This window comes from Tachypleus tridentatus, chromosome 13, assembly GCF_004210375.1.
Source record: "Tachypleus tridentatus isolate NWPU-2018 chromosome 13, ASM421037v1, whole genome shotgun sequence".
NCBI lineage: Eukaryota > Metazoa > Arthropoda > Merostomata > Xiphosura > Limulidae > Tachypleus > Tachypleus tridentatus.
Genome location: NC_134837.1, coordinates 81923194 through 81942969, shown reverse-complemented (window position 1 = coordinate 81942969; position 19776 = coordinate 81923194). Strand labels below are relative to the sequence as shown.

Below are 19776 nucleotides of genomic sequence, written 5' to 3'. Positions count from 1 at the left end.
GATGGAAGGTTGGGATATTTGATCTTTTTTCTAGAAGATGCATTGAAACCAGTTATATTTGTTAGACAAAAATAACAATCATCTGCATGGCTAGTGGCTCTCTCTCAAACCATCGGGACTGCAAAGTGGAAAGCCGCTTTCTTGCCATTAAACCAAGCAGTTAGTCCATTGTAGCAGGTTTACAACAGATGTGTGGAGCCCAAGATTTGTCCTGATCACCAATTTTACAGTCACAATAATGAAAGTAGGCAGTTCTGAAGAGGAAGTGATGGTTCGACGCAACTGTCGTGAAGTCCCCACACGTAGCAGAAAGAATTGGCCTTGTTGAGGCATCCTCGGTGTTTTGACGAGCTTGAAGCCATTGGAGAATCTGAAAAAAAAACAAAAGTAAAATTAAATCATATGTAAGGCAATAATAATTATGTGCGTCGTTCGAAATTGTAATACAAATATATACCCAAAAGATTGTGTAAAACAATTGTCGAGGGACACTAACCGCCTGCGCTGACTGCCAGTGCACTACTGGCTGTTGACTGAGACGTGTTGGCTACGCTTAACTGCCAAAATCCGTCTTGATATATAGCTATATATATATATAATGTAATGCTATCACTTACATTTATTGCATAATAACTAAAAGAAGACATAAGTCACACAATATTAGAAATTAACCCTGAATGCACATACACCTTTATGTACAGTATGTGTACAAAATTTACAGTATGCATATCTAAAAACTAGAGGTGATGAGTAAAACAGTTTCAAATCTGAATTCAGCACCCCAAATTAGGTTAAAACAGCTATTTTTTATGCTTGCCTCAATTTCTTTGTAAACCAGTGTTATGTAACGATACAAATTATGCTCTCATTAGTCGATTGTTTGAAACACTATACTTAGTTATAAAATGATGTGTTGTAACTATTATTAATTTCAGTGTATTTATGTTTTTTCTTATTGTGATGCATATCCGGGCATCCGGAAGTTGTTATCAAGTCACATATTCAGAAGAAAGTAGTTTCTTAACGATTTCCGGACATTCTCTTATATATTAACAACTTTTCCAACTCGTGTTTTCTCTGATATTGTTTCTTCCATGTATAAGTTTGAAATGTTTAAGTAAAGAGATGTGGCTTTCATCGAATCGTTGCTCTTTTTTTTCACCTAGGGCCATTTAAATACGTGTAAATACGATGCGATCCCTTGCACCAATCAGTGCGCAGCTATGATTCCCAGGTTGCTGATGGAAGACCATCTATTATAATCGTAGTCTAATCGGAGGACCAGTTGTAAATTCTGCCACAGGGAGTACAGTGGGGAGATATTGGAGGTAAGTTGCTCGTAGTTCGTTGTGCTGACTGTTTTGTTTATTTTTAAAGTTCGTCCCTTGATGGGACAGCGCAATGACTTCGAATTTACAACACTAAAATCTGGGATTCGATTCCTTCTGGTGGACACATCAGATAGCTAATTGAGACATTTTAAAGCTCTTGAACGGATTATATCACTGAGAATGTGTAATACATTTTAACGTTTGTTTTTGTAAATCATAAAGCTTCAAAATGGGGTATCTGGGGTCTTGTCCACGCAAATATTGAAACCAGATTTTTCGTTTCCTAAACCCTCGACGTTACTCATTCTGATGCTTACTCATTACCAAACTGACTTTTATTTTTGATATAAGCAGATAGTTTGTTTCATATCCACTCATTATTTCAGTTTACTTAGAAATGTTACAAGCTCTGAATTTTGAAGTGCACAATATTGTTAAAGATACAGATCATAATTAGTAAAATACTAAATGATATTTTTTTATCAGATAACTAAACATATGGTGTTTAAGGTTACACTGTTGTATATAACCATTTGTGTTAAGGACAAGTCTCCGATTTATTATGTTACGTACGTTACGTATTACGATTTCAAATAACCGGAAATTTAATTATAATTCAGAAGTTAATAAATGTTAATATGTATCAAATTTATGATATTTGCCAACAATATTTATACACACAGTTTTCTTTTTTAACACAAATATGTTTTGATATATAAACAAAAACACAATACAATTTATAGTAAGGGTTATTAGTAACAGTTATTATAAATGATGGTTTATTACAAGTGTTTTACAAACTTACAAACAATATCGAGTCTTATAACTGGTATAGAACTGAATATTTTATTGACGATCTCGGTTCGACAAACAAATTAATTCTGAGTTCATATTGTGACACCTCCCTTAAGCAAGCTAGCTGATTGGCGTCACCATGACTTTTATCCGAAAGAAACATTCAATGTACTTGTAGAAATACTAACATCCGAAGTTAATTCACTGAAGTTAAACGGTTTGTTAGAAATCTATAAACACTCTGGGTCAAAATTCTATAGTTTTCCGATTAATAGTCGTAAATTACAATTGTAGCTTCAGAGGCCTAAACACATTGATTGTAACTGTAATTTTCTGTTACTGTCTCTCGGCTAGCTGCTTTCACACAAATCATAAAGAGTTTCCCGAAAGTTCAAGAATGTTCAAAACACGCTAACGTTTTCATGAACCACATATTATTGATTGCTGCTCTCCAGAATCTTCTAAAAATTTAAAAGGACAGAACTTGCGCAATACGCGTCCAGCCATATACTTGACATGCTTTAAACAACGATACTGAGACAAACAAAGGTACTAAAACAAATGTACAAAAAATCTGTTACACCTCCTACATTAGACAATTAAAAGTTAGACAATTAAAATTGGTGTTAGACAATTTTAGTCAGATGTTACATAAATATACACATTGATAAAAATATATTAAATACAATACATTTTCAAAAGATTAAACAATTTCAAAATCATGACAATATATAACACAATTAATACAAATAACCTAATGATAATAAAATTCCATAGCACTTAAAAGTGATTAAACAGAAATGCTATTTTTGCTAGCTTAGCATTATCAATAGTTGAATGACTGCGGTGTTCTTTAAAACTGATATAGACTTCAAAGGGTAACAGAATTTTCTTGTCGGGTTTTCCATCCAATTGATATATATGACAGATTTCACAAAGGTGAGAAACATCTTGCCTGATTTTGGCCAAAATATCTATAATTTTGTCACATATATTATTAATACCTCCATGACCTCTCATGGGAGTTTATAGACAACTTTGATTTGCTTTGCAAACGACTATTTAGTAAACTATAGCCTAATCTTCTGAAGCTAGCACGTCTGATGGTCTCCATTGCTCATAAGTGCACGATGGAAAAAAAATTTGTTTGTAACTTTATCCAGTTCATTTTTAGGACTGAATATTTAAATAGTAATAAAATATTTGGATCCTCTTCCTGCTCGATGATTAGTTTACATCGACTCGTCACAATCTCGTAAACTTATAATTCTTTCGGTTTAGCTCTTTATCACTAGCCCTGCATCAAATCTGACTTCGCGAGTAGAGTGAAGAGAAGAACACATCTACGTGCCCTCGATTGTTTTGCATCTTATCCTGAGGTGCAGAGTGTTAAATCAAAATACCTGCCCCTTTTTAGTTCTTTCATTGTTTTAACAACATTTCAAAAACTTGTGATGGTGTGTGTATCATCCAGATACGTAGAATTAAGTGTGTAGTTTCGGAATAAAACTGTGATTGTGATTTTGATCCAATATTACGTCTCCATATATCTAGAGAACATGAGGTTTTTATAATTTATACTGAAGGTGTGTGTTTATGCTTACAGTTAGATGTAAAGCGAATATCTGGTGTTTTAAATATGTGATAAAACATTCATTTAGTAAAGCGACAAAGTTAAAGGATTAAAATTAAGTCGTTATTTTAAGTGGGAGCGAATGGACACTGACCTTAAATAAATTAGACAGCACTATAAATATTCATTGCTTAAGAGGCGTTTCGCTAATACCAAAATCTTTTCAGGTCGCATGGAATAATTGTAGTCATGATACTATTTTTGTCATCATTGTTAATCAAGAACAGCTGTTACAGTGTGAACTATATTTAATGAATTGTAATTATTATCTAAGGTAATTATTATTTAAGGAAAGAATAACTTTCTCATTCAGTGCGCGCGCACACACAGTCAAGCTGAACTTAATAATACCACTCACTTCTAACAGAATAAATTGAATATAATTAGCAACACAAAACAGCCATCTCTTCAACTGGAACATTGGTGAAAAGGAAAACAATGTTAAGAGTAGCTATTTTATCTGTATATTCCAAGGTTTATTTTTTTAACAAAAATTTTAATAACAAAAACGAATAATCCTTTTTACTTTTGTCCTTGTTCTGTTAATAAACTAAATAAGATTTTGAAGATTACGGTTTAAAATAAAATTACAAATCGAAAATCATCCTCTTGAAGATGTCCAGCTCAATAAGATAACACACAGTCAGTTATTTATTGGCAACTAGTTAAAGGTCAGAATTGGGCCTTTTTAACCTCTGCATTGCTAAACTAGATCATATTTAAACAAACGCACACATCTCCATTTTTTTTGGAAATTACTCTCGTGAAGGTTTTCTTTAAATGCGTTTCTCTAAGGTTTTCAAGGTAGTTCGATTTTAAGTACTGGTCCGGCATGGCCAGGTGGTTAAGGCATTCGACTCGTAATCTGAGGGTTGCAAGTTGGAATTCCGGTTGCACCAAGCATACTCGCCCTTTCAGCCGTAGGAGCGTTATAATGTGACGGTCAATCTCACTTTCCTTGATGAAGGTGGCCCAAGAGTCACCGGTGGGTGATGACTCGTTGCTTTCCTCTAGTCTCACACTGCTAAATTAGGGACGGCTAGCGCAGAGAGCCCTCGTGTAGTTTCGCGCGAGTGAAAACAAAACAATAAATCGATTTCAAGTGAAAAAAAATGAATATTTATCGTAATTATTAAAACATAAATTTTATCATCTACATCTATATTCGGGTAAGTTTGTTTATTGGCTCAAAATTAATCAATAACAGGATTGAAGAATAATTGCATTGACTGAATCACAGCTCTCAACTTAATGTGGTTTAGGCAATGTAGCGTTAATATAATCTAGTTTTTGTTTTTATAATCTGATAAAATTTCAAGTTTGTTTGTTCTTTTAAACAATATATACTTTTTGTTTTGACATATTTTTGCAAAGTTACGTGAGTGTGTTCGCGTACCCATCTTTGATTTTGATATTATGTACTAATAGAAAGAAAGACAGGCAACCAACACCACCTAATGTCAACTCTTCGACGACTGTTCATTCATTTAGCCTACACTTGATGAACTTAGCCCAGGATCTATTTCACTTCTAACGTCTAATCTATTTCCCTTCACCAGAATAAAGTCGTTATTTACTGGACATAAAATAAGTCACACTCAGAAGGCTTGAAATATCAAGAGGTCTACCAGCTTTTCAATATTTCTGTTTTTATCAGAAACCGCTCACTTTTGCACCATCATCCAGCACTGAAAGAGCTGGGCTAACTAATAAAATATTTGGTGCAACTATTTGCTGTGATCTTTTCCAGCCAGTAATCAGGTCGAACTTGAGCTCCATCAGTTTGGAGCACTTTTCATAACTTCTGCCACTTGTTGCTGGTTATCCTGGACCTTCCAGTTCAATAGATAGTATTGTCACGGCCGTGCTTTTCACTATTGAGAAAATCTTGTTGGGCATTTCCTACCCTCTTTAAGACTGCTTTTATATGGTCTTAAACTTTTGACCAGCTAGTATTTAGGCTAATTTCATAGTGTTTTCTCGTTTCTTACTTTCTTTCGAAGTTCTACTCAGATGAGTGGTTGAGTCTAACAACGCAAAATGCATATTTTTTCTCTGTTTATTGGCCAGCAGTGTATGAGAAACACTTTATGTTTTGCTTACATGATGCCCAGAATTAGGCATTAGTTTATCTCTCAAACAAAGTTTGATGTAGTTCGACCTTAGACCCATTCGTACCCCGCACATTTTCGTTCAATTTGGTGTTTTTTTTACATATTCGAGCAATCTTTTCTTCATTCAATATTTTATTAATTTTAATTGTGAGATGTCAGAGAGAAGAGTGAAATTATCGAAATATATGTCAATGATGACAATTTGTTGTCTACATATGAGAAAATTGATATAAATAAATTTCATATTTTGTATTAATAAATCACATATTGTATACTAATGGTACTCAGCCTTTCTTACAGTTTATCTGTACACTATGAGGAAGCCAGTATGCTAACTTTTCAACATCTAAATCAAAGTTATGATCATTAGACATAGGCGAAGTCAGTAAAGACCAGGTATACTGAAAGGTGCATATTTTAACGTGTTATGATGAAGGTTACGTATCTACGCTAGTTGTGATATTTTATATTGATTATATGGGTTTGTATTAATTATTCGATAAAAGAATAAAGAAATATTCAATTCATTTACAGAAATAAAACAAAATAGTCGTAGTGCAACAATTAAGTATGATGTAGAAATGGCAGCGTGGCGATAAGTCTTAGGGTTTCCAATGTTAAAAGTCGGTGTATGTGCCTGTGATGTGCAGAACACATATAAATTCACTGTGTAATTTAGCGTTTAACCACACACGCACAAAAAACCCCACAAAAACTTTGAGCTTCATGTTTATCGCATCCAATGTTCACCGGTAAACCTAAATTGGCAAATATATCTATTTTATTTGCTTGAAGGTAGGCACAAAGCTAAAGAATACACTATCAGTGCTCTGCCTATCAGCGGTATCGAAACCTGGTTTCTAGCGAGTCAAGTTTGCAGATATATCGCTGTGCCACTGGGAAGGGGGTGCTATTATTAGGTTGAGGAATAATTCGTGAGCGTTTTTAAATAATTTCATTCAAGCATTACATGCAAGACTATACAATACTTCAATACATGAACACATTACACCCAAAACATTTATTATGATACTTTATTTCATGTAATACCTAGGTATATAGTTTGCATTGTTTTAAACGGTACGAAATTAAATGCGAAAAGATGGTGTCAAAATGCTCGATTTTGTCCAGACATTCCATTTAATGAGCTGAAAATGAAAGCAAAATTAAAGACATATGAAAATCAAACACACCATCTATTAGAGCAAAAATTATCTACCAAATGACACGAAATATTTTGTGAAAGCGTTTCATTTATGAATATATTTTTTTAACTTGAAAAAATGCTCACAATTATTCCTCAATACCATCTACAGACATTACTTGTATGATAGTTTGTATCTCTCTTATGGAAGGAAGGCGAACAAATGTCGTTTGTACTTGTATTTACCAAATGGCAATATGCAAACAACTGCTAAACTACGTTCAGAAAGCATGATGTAGGGAATTGGTACTTATATAAGTAGCTATAATTTCTTGTGCGCCACGTGCTAAGTAACGTAAGATGTAAATGTTATGAAAGCAACGTCAAGTGACACACAAACAATTTAGTTACAACAACAAAGCTACTGTTGCTAAAGGCTTGTTTGTTATCTTACTGAAGAAGAATCAATTCTGTTTTAACTGGATGCAGTAGACGTTCTTTAAATTATTTTCCACGAAGCATTGCTACAAAGAATAAAATAAGGAGTAAGTTTGTATTTTATGTTTTATATATATTAGGTTCTAGTTTTACCACTGAAAAGTACAAAACTAGTAAAAGGAAAAGAAAACGGAAATCTGATTAACAGTAGTGTTCTAACACCAAAGTAGCAGTTCAAATGTGACTCGTCTAAATTAGTTAACGAAACTACAATGACAGTGAGAGAACTATTAGCGGGAAAAGGTAGAGCTTTATAAAGCAGCGAAACTGAACTAACATGGGAGATCACACTCCTTCAGAGTGGCGAAAAAAAAATGACAATGAATTGACAGTAGAAGAATAGGTAAACGTACTTGTTGAAAAATGTGAGAGAAAAACTTTAAGTGATGAGAAATAAATGTGAAATTCAATAAATACTGCAACAGTACAGGAACGTTTGATTAGTTGTGTCATGATTTTCTGGTATGTGTTTCTCTTTGTATGTAGTGCACAGCTAGGAATAATCAAGCTAAAGTTACTAAGATACATTATTAAGCAGTGATTTCAATTAGCTGAACTGGTAACTTGACTTAAAGATTGAGATAGATTTTACCATAATATTCAGTTTACGTGGTTGAGAATTTTCTAATTTGAGATTATTGCTTTCCTGTTTTAAATCTGGCCAGCATGGCCAAGTGGTTAAGACACTCGACTCGTAATCTGAGGGTCGCAGGTTCAAATTCCGTTGCACTAAACATGCTCGCCCTTTTTCAGACGTGGGGCGTTATAAAATGACGGTCCATCCCAATTCGTTGCTAAAGAGTAGCTCAGGAGTTGGTGGGTGGTGATGACTAGCTGCCTTCCTTGTAGTTTTACGCTGCAAAAGTAGGTACCAGCGCAGATAGCCATGGAGTTGCTTTTACCAGGAAATTTAAAACAAACAAAACAAACTTTTTAAGTCTGTACTAATTTGTTGACAAAGAAAGGCTGATTATGAATTTATAAACATGATTGAAAACAAACTAAGTTGACTACCGATACTGTAAAGCAACTTATATGATACTAAAGAAGAATTGAAGGATAAAAATATATTGTATCATAAAGAAATAAACACTAACTATTATTGGACGTAATAAAGATAATAGAGGAAGAAAAGAGACCGGAGTTAAGACAAGTGTTTCATGTCACTCCCTCTAGTGGACGTTTTGCTAGGATGTCAATAAAGGAAGAGGTGACAGAATGTATAGTTTAATGTGGAAGATAATTTTGTAGAAAACAAAATGTGTTTTGTGTGTTTTCGTTTTTAGCAAAGCCACAAAGGCTATCTGCTCAGCCAACCGAGGAGAATCGAACCCCTGATTTTAGCGTTGTAAATCCGGAGACATACGTATATGATTATACATAATACTTAATATTGCAACAAAAACAACTTGTTAAAATTCTTCACAGATATAGTTTCTACATAAATTTTATTTATCATAAAATACTAAGCTAGAATATATATAAAATTAGTAATTTATAAACTAAAATATGTTTGTGAATAATTTATTGATGTTTGTTTGTCCAAAGCGACACGAGGTCTATTTGCGCTAATAGCTCCCTAATTTAGTTGTATAAGACAAGACTGTTTGTTTTGTTTTGAATTTTGTGCAAAGCTACTCAGAAGGCTATCTGCGCTAGCCGTATCTAATTTAGCAGTGTAATGCTAGATTGAAGATTTCTCTTAACAAACAAATAGTGGAAATGATCGTAACATTATAACGCCCCCCGGCTGAAAGGTCAAGCATCTTTAGTGTGACGAAGATTCAAACCCGCGATCCTCGGATTACGATTCAAGTGCCCTAATCCACCTGGCAATGCTAGGCCTAAGAGAGACAAAAGAGAATTATTATTGGACAGCTTCAGTACAGCACGCTATAGGCCAAGGAAAATATATTTTGATTAACGTCTGTTAATCGGAAAACTCCAACAATTTGTTCAGCAACATTTATATACATTTCGAACATTACAAACCATTTAACTTCAGTGAATAACTTCGAACGTCACTGTTTCTACGAGGGCATTAAATATATTCGGTAGAATAGGTGTGAAATAGGTGTGAGGCTAGCCGAGAAAAGACATTGTTAAGTTACGAGAAGTGTAATGAAACCAACTCAGAATTAATTTGTTTGTCGCAGACCTGGACCCTTGATAAAAGATCTTGTTCTAGACTAGGATATAAGACTCGGTATAGTTTGTAAGCTTGTAAAATCCTTGTATATAAAAAATCATTTGTAATAATTGTTAGTAATAACCGTTATTATAAATATTTTATTTGTATATTAAAATACATTTGTGTTTAAAAGGAAATTGTGTGTACAAAGCTTGTTGGCAATAACATACATTTGATACTTATAAGCATTTAATTAACTGTTAAGCTCAAATTAAAATTCCCGTTATTTAAAATAGCAACACATGACATTTCTTAACAGGTCTGTATATCGGTACAATTCTCGTGATAAAAAGTTTGTAGAAAGGTTAGTCAATACTAATGAAAGAAGAAGCATTACGTCAACAGTTTTTGAAACATTTTTCTGACGGCATACCAACCAAATGTTTTATTTGGAACACTGTAGTACTAGAACTGAATTGTTCCAAGTTTTTGGATTATATACAATTACACTGTGTTTTCTCCTAACTTTGTTTCATTAAAAAGTTTTGAAAGTAAATTATGATGTACACTCATAAACCCAAGATGGCAGGGACAAAGTTATATTTTGATGAAGGAAAAATATCGAAGGTTCGTAATTGATAATGTAGTTGGTAAATATCTAGAGTACAATTCTGTAAGTAGTTGGGCAATATGAGAACACTGAATGATAAAAAAAATTAGAATGGACAATTAGGAATGCAGTTCATGAAGTCACGCAAACACGTTATGATTGTAAATTTATTTATATAATTTCTTTTGAAATTTGGAATTATACTGTAAATAATTTTAAAAACTTGAACCACAATATATTATTGATGGTAAGTTCATTGACATACATTACTAAGAAAACTATTTACTTTAAACTTTTAATATAATGCTGCAAGATGTTGTGACATGCACAGTTTAATTCTCCTGTAAACGTGAGGTTAATACTTGTTTATTGTGTAAGTGCACCATTTGGTTTATGCAAGATTCGTGAATGACTTTACATATTGTTCACATATGTATGTAAGACTACACACGTATATCACCTGTACACATTTTTATGTACTCCAGTTAATTATAGCAAACTTTTCAAGAACATATACCACATAAAACATAGTAGTGCTTAATATGTTGGGAAGGACCAAGAAATAACAGTTATATCCACTGCGACAACGATATTCTTATCGTATTTTCATATAAAAGAGAGAAAATGTGAGAGAGTTTAATGAATACTTACACAGTGGAAATATTGTATAGTTTACCATACAAAAGGAAACAGGCGATGAATTGCATGGTTAAGTTAGCTAACTGTTCAAGATAAATTCTTTTCACATTCAGCTCTGTCACTTAAAACAATACCAGCTGTGGTTGAACTTTTTTATCTCATTATTCCCCTTCTTGCTGAAATAGTGCACTATAATAAAGTCACCAACCATATACTAAACAATAAAAAACAATTTGAACCAATTTTTCAAATAAACATAACTGAGACAAACACAAGACCTGTCACAAATTATGAAAACTCGTTACTAACAAAAGAAATATCCCTACAAGAACTACTTGAAGCAATAAAAACATAAAAATTAAATCTCTAGGTGAAGATGAAATACAAGCCATCCTTCTAAAAAAGGGCACTCCGAAATTGTTTGAGCACCTAAAAACACTTTTTTAATCTATCTCTATTCTCAGGATACAACCCAGTTTCTTGGAAGCTCGCTAATATATCAATGTTCCATAAGGAAGGAAAGCCATCAAATAAACCTAATAGCTACCGACCAATCAGCCTGACCAGCTGTTTTGGCAAAATTCTCGAAAGAATAATCAGTAATAGACCCTCCACATTCTTGAGATGACATCAAAATTAACAAAAGAACAAAATGGATTCAAAAATTTAGAGAAACGACAGATCACTTAATTAGATTAACCAAAACTATAATAAATAGCTTTAATAAAGAATGCACTGTCGCTTGCTTCCTTTATATCGAGAAAGCATTCGACACTGTATGGCATGATGGTCTAAGGTTCCGAATGATTGAAATGGGACTACCGCGTTGAAATATGCGTTTGCTATTTAACATTTTGGAAAACAGAAAGGGTAGAGTGAATGTTGAGGGTACCTTTTCTGAGTACTTTACTCCAGAAGCTGGTGTCCCTCAGGTTGGGGTGGTTAGTCCTATACTCTTCATCATGTATGTAAACAATATGCCATTGAAGAATCCTAATCATGGATTCTCTTCACAGTTCGCTGATGATGTGGCAGTCTGGAAAAGTGCCGCAACACCAACAATAGCAGCTACCAACATACAACCACAATTAAACAGAATAAGCGAATACTGTCAAAATATAGAATAAAAATAAACACAGCAAAACACAACTCTAGTCTTTACGAAATTGACAAAACACAGAAACAACAGCCGGAAGTATATATGAATGGTACACTATTTCCGGCTGCCCCATCGGCATAATTTCAAGGTCTAACCTTCGATTCAAAATTAATTTGGATTAATCATATCAACGAAATTAAAAATAAAGTCTGGCGAAGAACTAACTATGCTAGGAGTCTAACTGGTAAAAACTGTGGAGCATCTACAGACAACATACTAAAAATCAATAAACCTTATATAAGACCAGTAATATATTATGCAGCTCAAGCATGGATAACTGTAAGCAATAAAATAAATAAAACCAAACTACAAACAATCCAAAACACACTCCTCACAACAGTATACAGAGTTCCAAGAACTATACCACCTCAATTCATACACAAATATTCGAACATACTAACCATACCAGATAAACTCCTACACAGTACAATAACGTACTTCGATAAAAATTGGATGAAAAACGAATTACAATGCGAACTAGATAGGTACCTGATAAAGCTGGTCCTAAACATCTCTCTCCAGTCAATTTATATTTTATACATAAAAATAAATAAATAAAAATAATTGTTTGTTTGTTTTTGAATTTCGCACAAAGCTACTTGAGGGCTATTTGTGCTAACCTTTCTAATTTAGTAGTGTAAGACTAAAGGGAAGGCAGCTAGTCATCACCACCCACCGCCAACTCTTGGGCTACTCTTTTACCAACGAATAATTGGATTGACCTTCACATTATAACGCCCCCACGGCTGAAAAAGCGAGCATGTCTGGCGCGACGGGGATGCGAAACCGCGACCCTCAGATTACAACTCGCACGCCTTAACACGCTTGGCCATGCCGGGCCCAATAAAAATAATAAAAATTAATTAAAAAATGCCACCAACAAACTTGACATTCTGCTGGTAGAGCAAAATAACCATATATGTACCACAATACATGCACATTGCTCTGAAGAGTATCAGAATAATATTCAGTTCACACTGACCTAAAAATAGAATAAACACAAATTTCAATACTGCAAGACCACATAAGTACGGGGAGGAGGAAGAGGTCAAAGAGAACCTGACCCTCCAGGGTATGAACATATTTTACCCAAACACCGAAAGAGGAAGAGAATAATATAATATTATATGCGAAATATAATATGCGAATATCCACGTAATATGTGAAAGGTGAAATTTGGATAGAAAAGGGATGCAAATACGACATTATTAATAAAATGAACATGTGTAAACTGTTGATAATATCAAGGTTCAAAAATCGTTTTAATTATATTTATTACATTGTAAATAGCTACTACATATTATAATCAAAATTGAAAATTATTCTTATAAATGTAGACTACCTGTAGATTATATGATTTGGAATATTTGAGAGTTATGTTTCTCATTGACAAAGTAAATATTATTAGGTTTATTGCGATTGTAGATTCCTTGTTAGGCATCTTTTTCAGTGTTGTCGAAATAAAGAATGTGTTTAGTCCAAATTAATTCCTATATAGAATCTTATATTGATGTAAAATATACTTCATATTTTGAGCCTGCAACTTTTAAAATTACTAATAGGTTCCTTGTAGACATTGTTATGAGCTGTAGTTTCAGTCTGTAATTTGTTGTTTCCTGGAAGTGGTTGCAGGTTTTATTCGTGACCAAGAAATCGAAAAGTTTGACAAGCTTGGCTTAAAACACCTGTAAAGTTCTAAACGATTTGATGTTAAGTTTTCTCGTAAATTGAGAGTAAATTATAATAACGAAATATTTGAGAATATTGTAGAGTTGTTTCAAGAGAGAAGAATTATTTTCATGTTAGTTAAGGTTTATCACCAGTGTCCACCCAATTTAATCGTGAATGTAATTCGCAAATCGCCAGGCATGGCCACGTACGTTAAGGCGTTGGACTTGTAATCCGAGGGTCGCGGGTTCGAAAATTGGATGAAAACGGAATTACTATGCGAACTAGATAGGTACCTGATACATGATGAAGCTAGTCCTAAACACCTCGTTCGACTCGTAATCCGACTGTCGCGGGTTCAAATTTCGGTCGCACCAAACAGGCTGGCCCTTTCAGGCGTAAAGGTGTTATAAAGTTTCGGTCAATCCCACTTTGCGTTGGTAAAAGAGTAGCCCAAGAGTTGGCGGTGGGTGGTGATGACTAGCTGCCTTTCCTCTAGTCTTACATTGGTAAATTAAGGACGGCTAGTGCAGGTAGCCTTCGAGGAGCTTTGCGCGACGTTCAAAACAAACAAACATTTGCAAATAAAAGGAAGTCTGAAAAAGGTTTAAAGAAGAAATAAATTAATATGCTGTCATTTACTTGATCTGTTTTTCTAATTAGATTCGTCAGATAACTTAAAAGATCTTGTCTACGAAAGAATAAAGTTACAACAATATTATATAGAGATGGGCATACTTTAAAGATATATACAGATTTATTGTCCGTGCTTTATAGAATCAACATATATTAGGGTTAAAGTGTTAAACACTTGTACAGCCAAGCCAACAAGACAAAGTCTAAATATCTTTTCTGTAAATACTTTTATACGATTTCATAAAATTCAGTTACATGTTATTTGTTGACTTCTTACACATTTTCTATTGGAATTATGTAAGTTTGCAAATTACGATCTGGTGTGTATATTCAACAATAATTTCACTTATTTTTCAGATCTTTATCACCTGTAAGTGCTAACACTTATAATGAACTGTATCGGAGTTGGTTGTCTTTTGATAGCAGCTACAGGAGAAGGGTTCTACGGCCTCGTCGTTCAACTCATTGACGGAATAAATATAGAGAACATTATTGGCTTTAACAATCTTTTCCGACTTTTTATGTTGTTGCCAGTTGTACTACTCAGTAATTCACGGATGTTGTACGACAGAAAAACAATGTTAATTTTACTCCTTCGTGGTATTTTTGGCTCCTTAGCTTTGTCGCTGCTGACTTACTCGTACACTCTACTGCCGATAGGAGATGCAGCTTCGTTGTATTTCTCTAGCCCTTTGTATACAATGCTCTTCAGTATTTGTTTCTTGAAGCATCGTTGTAAGCCTGCGGATGTCCTCGCTGTTTTGTTGTGTTTGTTTGGAATCGTATTACTTTACAAACCAGCCTTTTTGTTTACAGACGAAACAAATAACGCAGACGAGTTTTCAAAACCTAGACTTTTTGGCGCCATGATTGCAACATGTGGTGCCATGTCTGATGCCTTCATTTTGTGTGTAGCAATTCTCTATCTAAAGTACATTACACTGTGATCTCTTTTTACACAGTTCTGTGCACAACAGTTCCCTGGACTTTGTTACTTATGATGAGAGGTGTACCTACAAATTTCTGGAAATGTTCGAATAACAATTTATACTTGGTTTTATTGGCAATTTTTGGTGTAGTAGTTCTGCTATCTTTAAATCGAGGGTTACAACTAATCAGTCCAAAACCAGCGAGTATAATTTTTTCATTAGCAATTCCGCTAAGTTTCCTTATTCAAGTTTTCATAAAAGGCAACCCAATAACCCTAATGTCTGTATTTGGTGCTCTGGCGATCTTTATATCAGTATCAATTTCCATTTCTTTTGGATGTACCTGTTTTTCTAAAACCTTGGTATCTTCTTATATTTAAACCAAATTAAAAAGGGACTTACCTTTAATTTTAAAACTTTAAAATCATTTATTTAATTTATTGGTTTTCAAATTCTACTTGTTTGATAATGTTAAAAAGGTTCTTTATGTTAACCGAAGTTGTAGTTAATAGTGTTGAAATGTAACTTTTTGACTACTGCATGAAGAAAAAAAACTAATTCTTTATTGTTTATATTCCACTGAAATCTCTAACAAAAAAGTGAGAGTAATTTTAAATTGTAGAACTCGAATACAATTACAATACTTTAGTTTCCTAAATATTTACGCTTCAAGACACTCAGCTTCTGTCATTATGGTGGTAAAGAATACAACATGGTTAAGTCTCGAATTTAAAATTCATGAAATTACATTTGAATATCACGAATTTGTTAATATCCTAATATAATGTTTCAGTTTCACAATGCATTCCAAATCATGTTTCTTGTTGTTCCTAGATGTATTAATAACCATGTTTCAGTAATCCACTGAACATATATTGTAGAATTAGCCTTATAAGAAGTTTAAAGTATGCGCTAATTTGTAAAATAGTATATTAGTATACACTGGTTTGTCAACATTACAATTCAATATAATTTTTCTTCCCAACGAAGTACTTAACTTCATATAATGATTTGTTAACATTAAACCAAATTATGATATTTAACATTGTATTAACAAGGAGTGAACCCAGTTCTCGTATGTCAAAAATATCTACAATCTGACTTAATTTTTTACATACTATTGTAAGCAAGATACTTTTCAACTGATCAAAATATCGAGACGAACCACGAAGCAAAAAAAAACAAAAAAACTTAGACATAGGCTATGGAATTCAACCAAAGCCAGAACATATTGGGTTCAAACTAAATATAATTCAATTCATGTGTTGGGTATCATAGATTTTTTATTTATAAGTTTCGTTACTCATATTTATCCTGGTTTATCACTGGTATTTTGTATTTCTACTCACTTTGGCATTATATTGAACTCTCTTTGTAGTTTTCTTATTTTTAATCTATTTATTTTGAGTCGAGCTTTTACAACTTCTAGTAATTTGTTATCTTTGTTCACTTTGGTTGCGCTGGGTAAAGGTAATAAATTAACTAATAAACGGTTGAATAAACTTGATTTTTAGGTCGTTTAAGAGGAGTGTAATAAACTAACATGAGAGTTGTAGAATTCCTACTATCAATTGTTCCTTCTATACCTTTAATAAAATGCTTAAAAAATTCATTCCTCTGGTTTTCTTTTTTGAGTTCACGTTTTGTACACCATGCTAAAAATTCTAGTTTATATAGTGGTTTCATTAAACACTAACTACACATCCCTAGTGGTATATATTCACACTATCTACTACATATACGTTGCTGAGGTTTCATCGGTTTTTCTTTAACTCCTGGACATCTACATGCATTTAACGAACTCATATGACTATTGGAATTCGAGAACGAGAGAGAGAATAATAACAGAAGATGAAGACAATGGCAAGTATAATGACATCCACACTGTTGGCACAATACTCGACTACCTAAATACGATCCAGGGAAACAAACACAAGTTGACACCAACTTGTACAATTTTCTCTGTTAACCTTCATCTTTAGTTTTATCTGTACCCTATAGGAGTGATAGTTCAGGAACAGGGTCAAGCAGTTATTAGATAGTTACGATGTAAGGTTATTTGTAAGACATTCGTGTGATAAAGTTGAACACAATGTGAAAACGGTAAAGATCTGGGAGAGAAAATTTCAGAGCTTTAATCTTTCAAGAATAAAGATTTGAGAAAGAAAAAAGCTAAATTTTAAAAAATGTTTAATTTTCAACTATGAAACACTTACTGGTTAAAACAGTTAAACTATTTATTGTCAACTCATCTATAATTTAATATATTACCTCAAAGGTAAGAGAGCAGCTTGGTAAGCTTTCTCATGTTGTTGAGCTTCCTAACATTTCATTATTTTGAGTGAAATGCATTTCTGTCAATTTATATATATATCTGGATTTAGTATGTTTTAGTTAGTTTGCCTATGCCATGCAATAGGTAATGACAATCCATTTTATGGGGTGAAAATATAAAAATTAATTAAACAATCAAAATAAATATCTTTATTTGAAATAATTTTAAAGGATCTGTAATACTTTCTTCTGCTAAATGCAATTTTTTAGATTCTAGCTTTTGAAGTTTATATAGCTTTTTGTATACTAAAGATTCAGCATACTGTAAGTTACCCTTCACACTGGATTCACATGCTGATTAGATATCTCAGGGAAGGGTAGAGATGTTGATTTTATATTTATGTAAATTGTCGTAGAAGATGCTTGCGTGATGTGATGATATCAACAAAGACGATGATGTTTATAAGTGGCACCAGATGGCACTGGCGAATATGACGTCAGAAACGTTGACGTCTACGAAGTGGATTCTCAAACATAATAAGTTCACCATAGATGTCTCAGCATGTGATCAATGGCTGGGTTTAATCTTGTTCTAAAACCGATACTAATAAAACTTTTCATGAATTCATCAACTCTTACATTTCCTAAAAAGGACACGTATTTAACATTAACATGCAACTGTTCGAGTGTTATTGTTTCACTAATTTGTCTTTATGCTGGCCATTTAACTATGATCTTGCCCAAATATTTCGTATTGCACGTGTTACATGACGGAAAATTTCATTAGAATACACTTTTTGTTCGCTTTCTATTTAATTAGAAACCATAAATTGAGTATTCATTTTTAGAACTGAAATATCACTAATAGTGAAACAATTAGGTTATAAAATACATGACTGTCTTTCATACACGGTCTCACAAAACATGCCCCCCATTTCAGCCGTGGAGGCGTTATACTGTGATTATACGTTGGTAAAAGAGTACCCCAAGAGTTAGCGGGGGGTGACGACTAGCTGCCTTCCCCCTAGTCTTATACTGCTAATTTAGGAACGGCTAGCGCCGATAGCCCTCGTGTAGCTTAGGGCGAAAAACCAAAACAAACAAACAATCCTCACATAGATTTTGAAACTGATAGAGAAACATAACTCATCTTTTCACCCTAGCAATTATGTATACCGGTGTTATGTAGGTTTCATATATCAACCTCCCTTTAATCATTGCCTAATATACTTGTTATTTGAGTATATTTATGAAAAATCTTAGTATCGAGTATAACACATTGTTACGTATCACAATTTAACTCGGACGAGACCCCGATTCATTATGTTATTTTAATTTAAAAGTTAACTGAATTTTGCTATGATTTATTACATTTGCCAACAAGGTTGATAAACACAATTTCCTTTCTTGACAAAAATAAACAAATAAGTGTACAATTTATAATAATGGTTACTGAAAATAATGGTGTATATACGGGAGTTTTACAAACGATACAGAGTCTTCTATCAGGTCTGGAACTGAATCTTTTATTGACGTTCATGCTATGGAGAGCGAATTAATTTTACGTTGATACACAGATACACTTCTCTTGACGGTAAAGCTAGTCTAGTCTCATGCAATTGCCCCCCAGTGGCTCAGCGGAATGTCTGCAGACTTGCAACGCTAAGCACCGGGTTTCGATACCAGTGGTGGGCAGAGCACAGATAGCCCATTGTGCAGATTTGTGCTTAACTCAAAATAACAACAACTCGCGTAATTTTTTCATAGCTGAAGTTATACTGAATCATGTGTTAGCAAAAATTCAAGATAAAATAATACAGACCCGTCATGGCCAGGATGTTTACACATTCTACTCGTAATCTGAAGGTCGAAGTTTCGAATACCCGTCACACCAAAGATGCTTGTTCTTTTAGCAGTGGGGCATTATAATAATGAGACGGTCATGAGATATTTCAAGAAGCAAAAGACAAAGAAGTTAACGAAGAGAAGTAGCATTACCCCTCACTCAAGGGTTGTGTTAGATTGGTATGTGCCTTCTTGAGTCACCATAACCTGCATAAATATAACCTGCAATAATAATAATATAATATTAATATAATAAGTTAAAGCAATCAATTTCTTAGCAAAAATTCACTGTTAATGAGAAAATATAAATATAGCTTTGATATAATACAACAATGGGGAAACCTAATTCCTTGTTTTCTTAAGTTTTCTA

General features: G+C 33.5%; 1 pseudogene; it reads left to right on the top strand.

Annotated features, from left to right (window-relative positions):
* The window catches only part of LOC143236201 (TNF receptor-associated factor 4-like), a 56269-nt pseudogene that overhangs the window by 9954 nt on the left and 26539 nt on the right, over positions 1-19776 (top strand).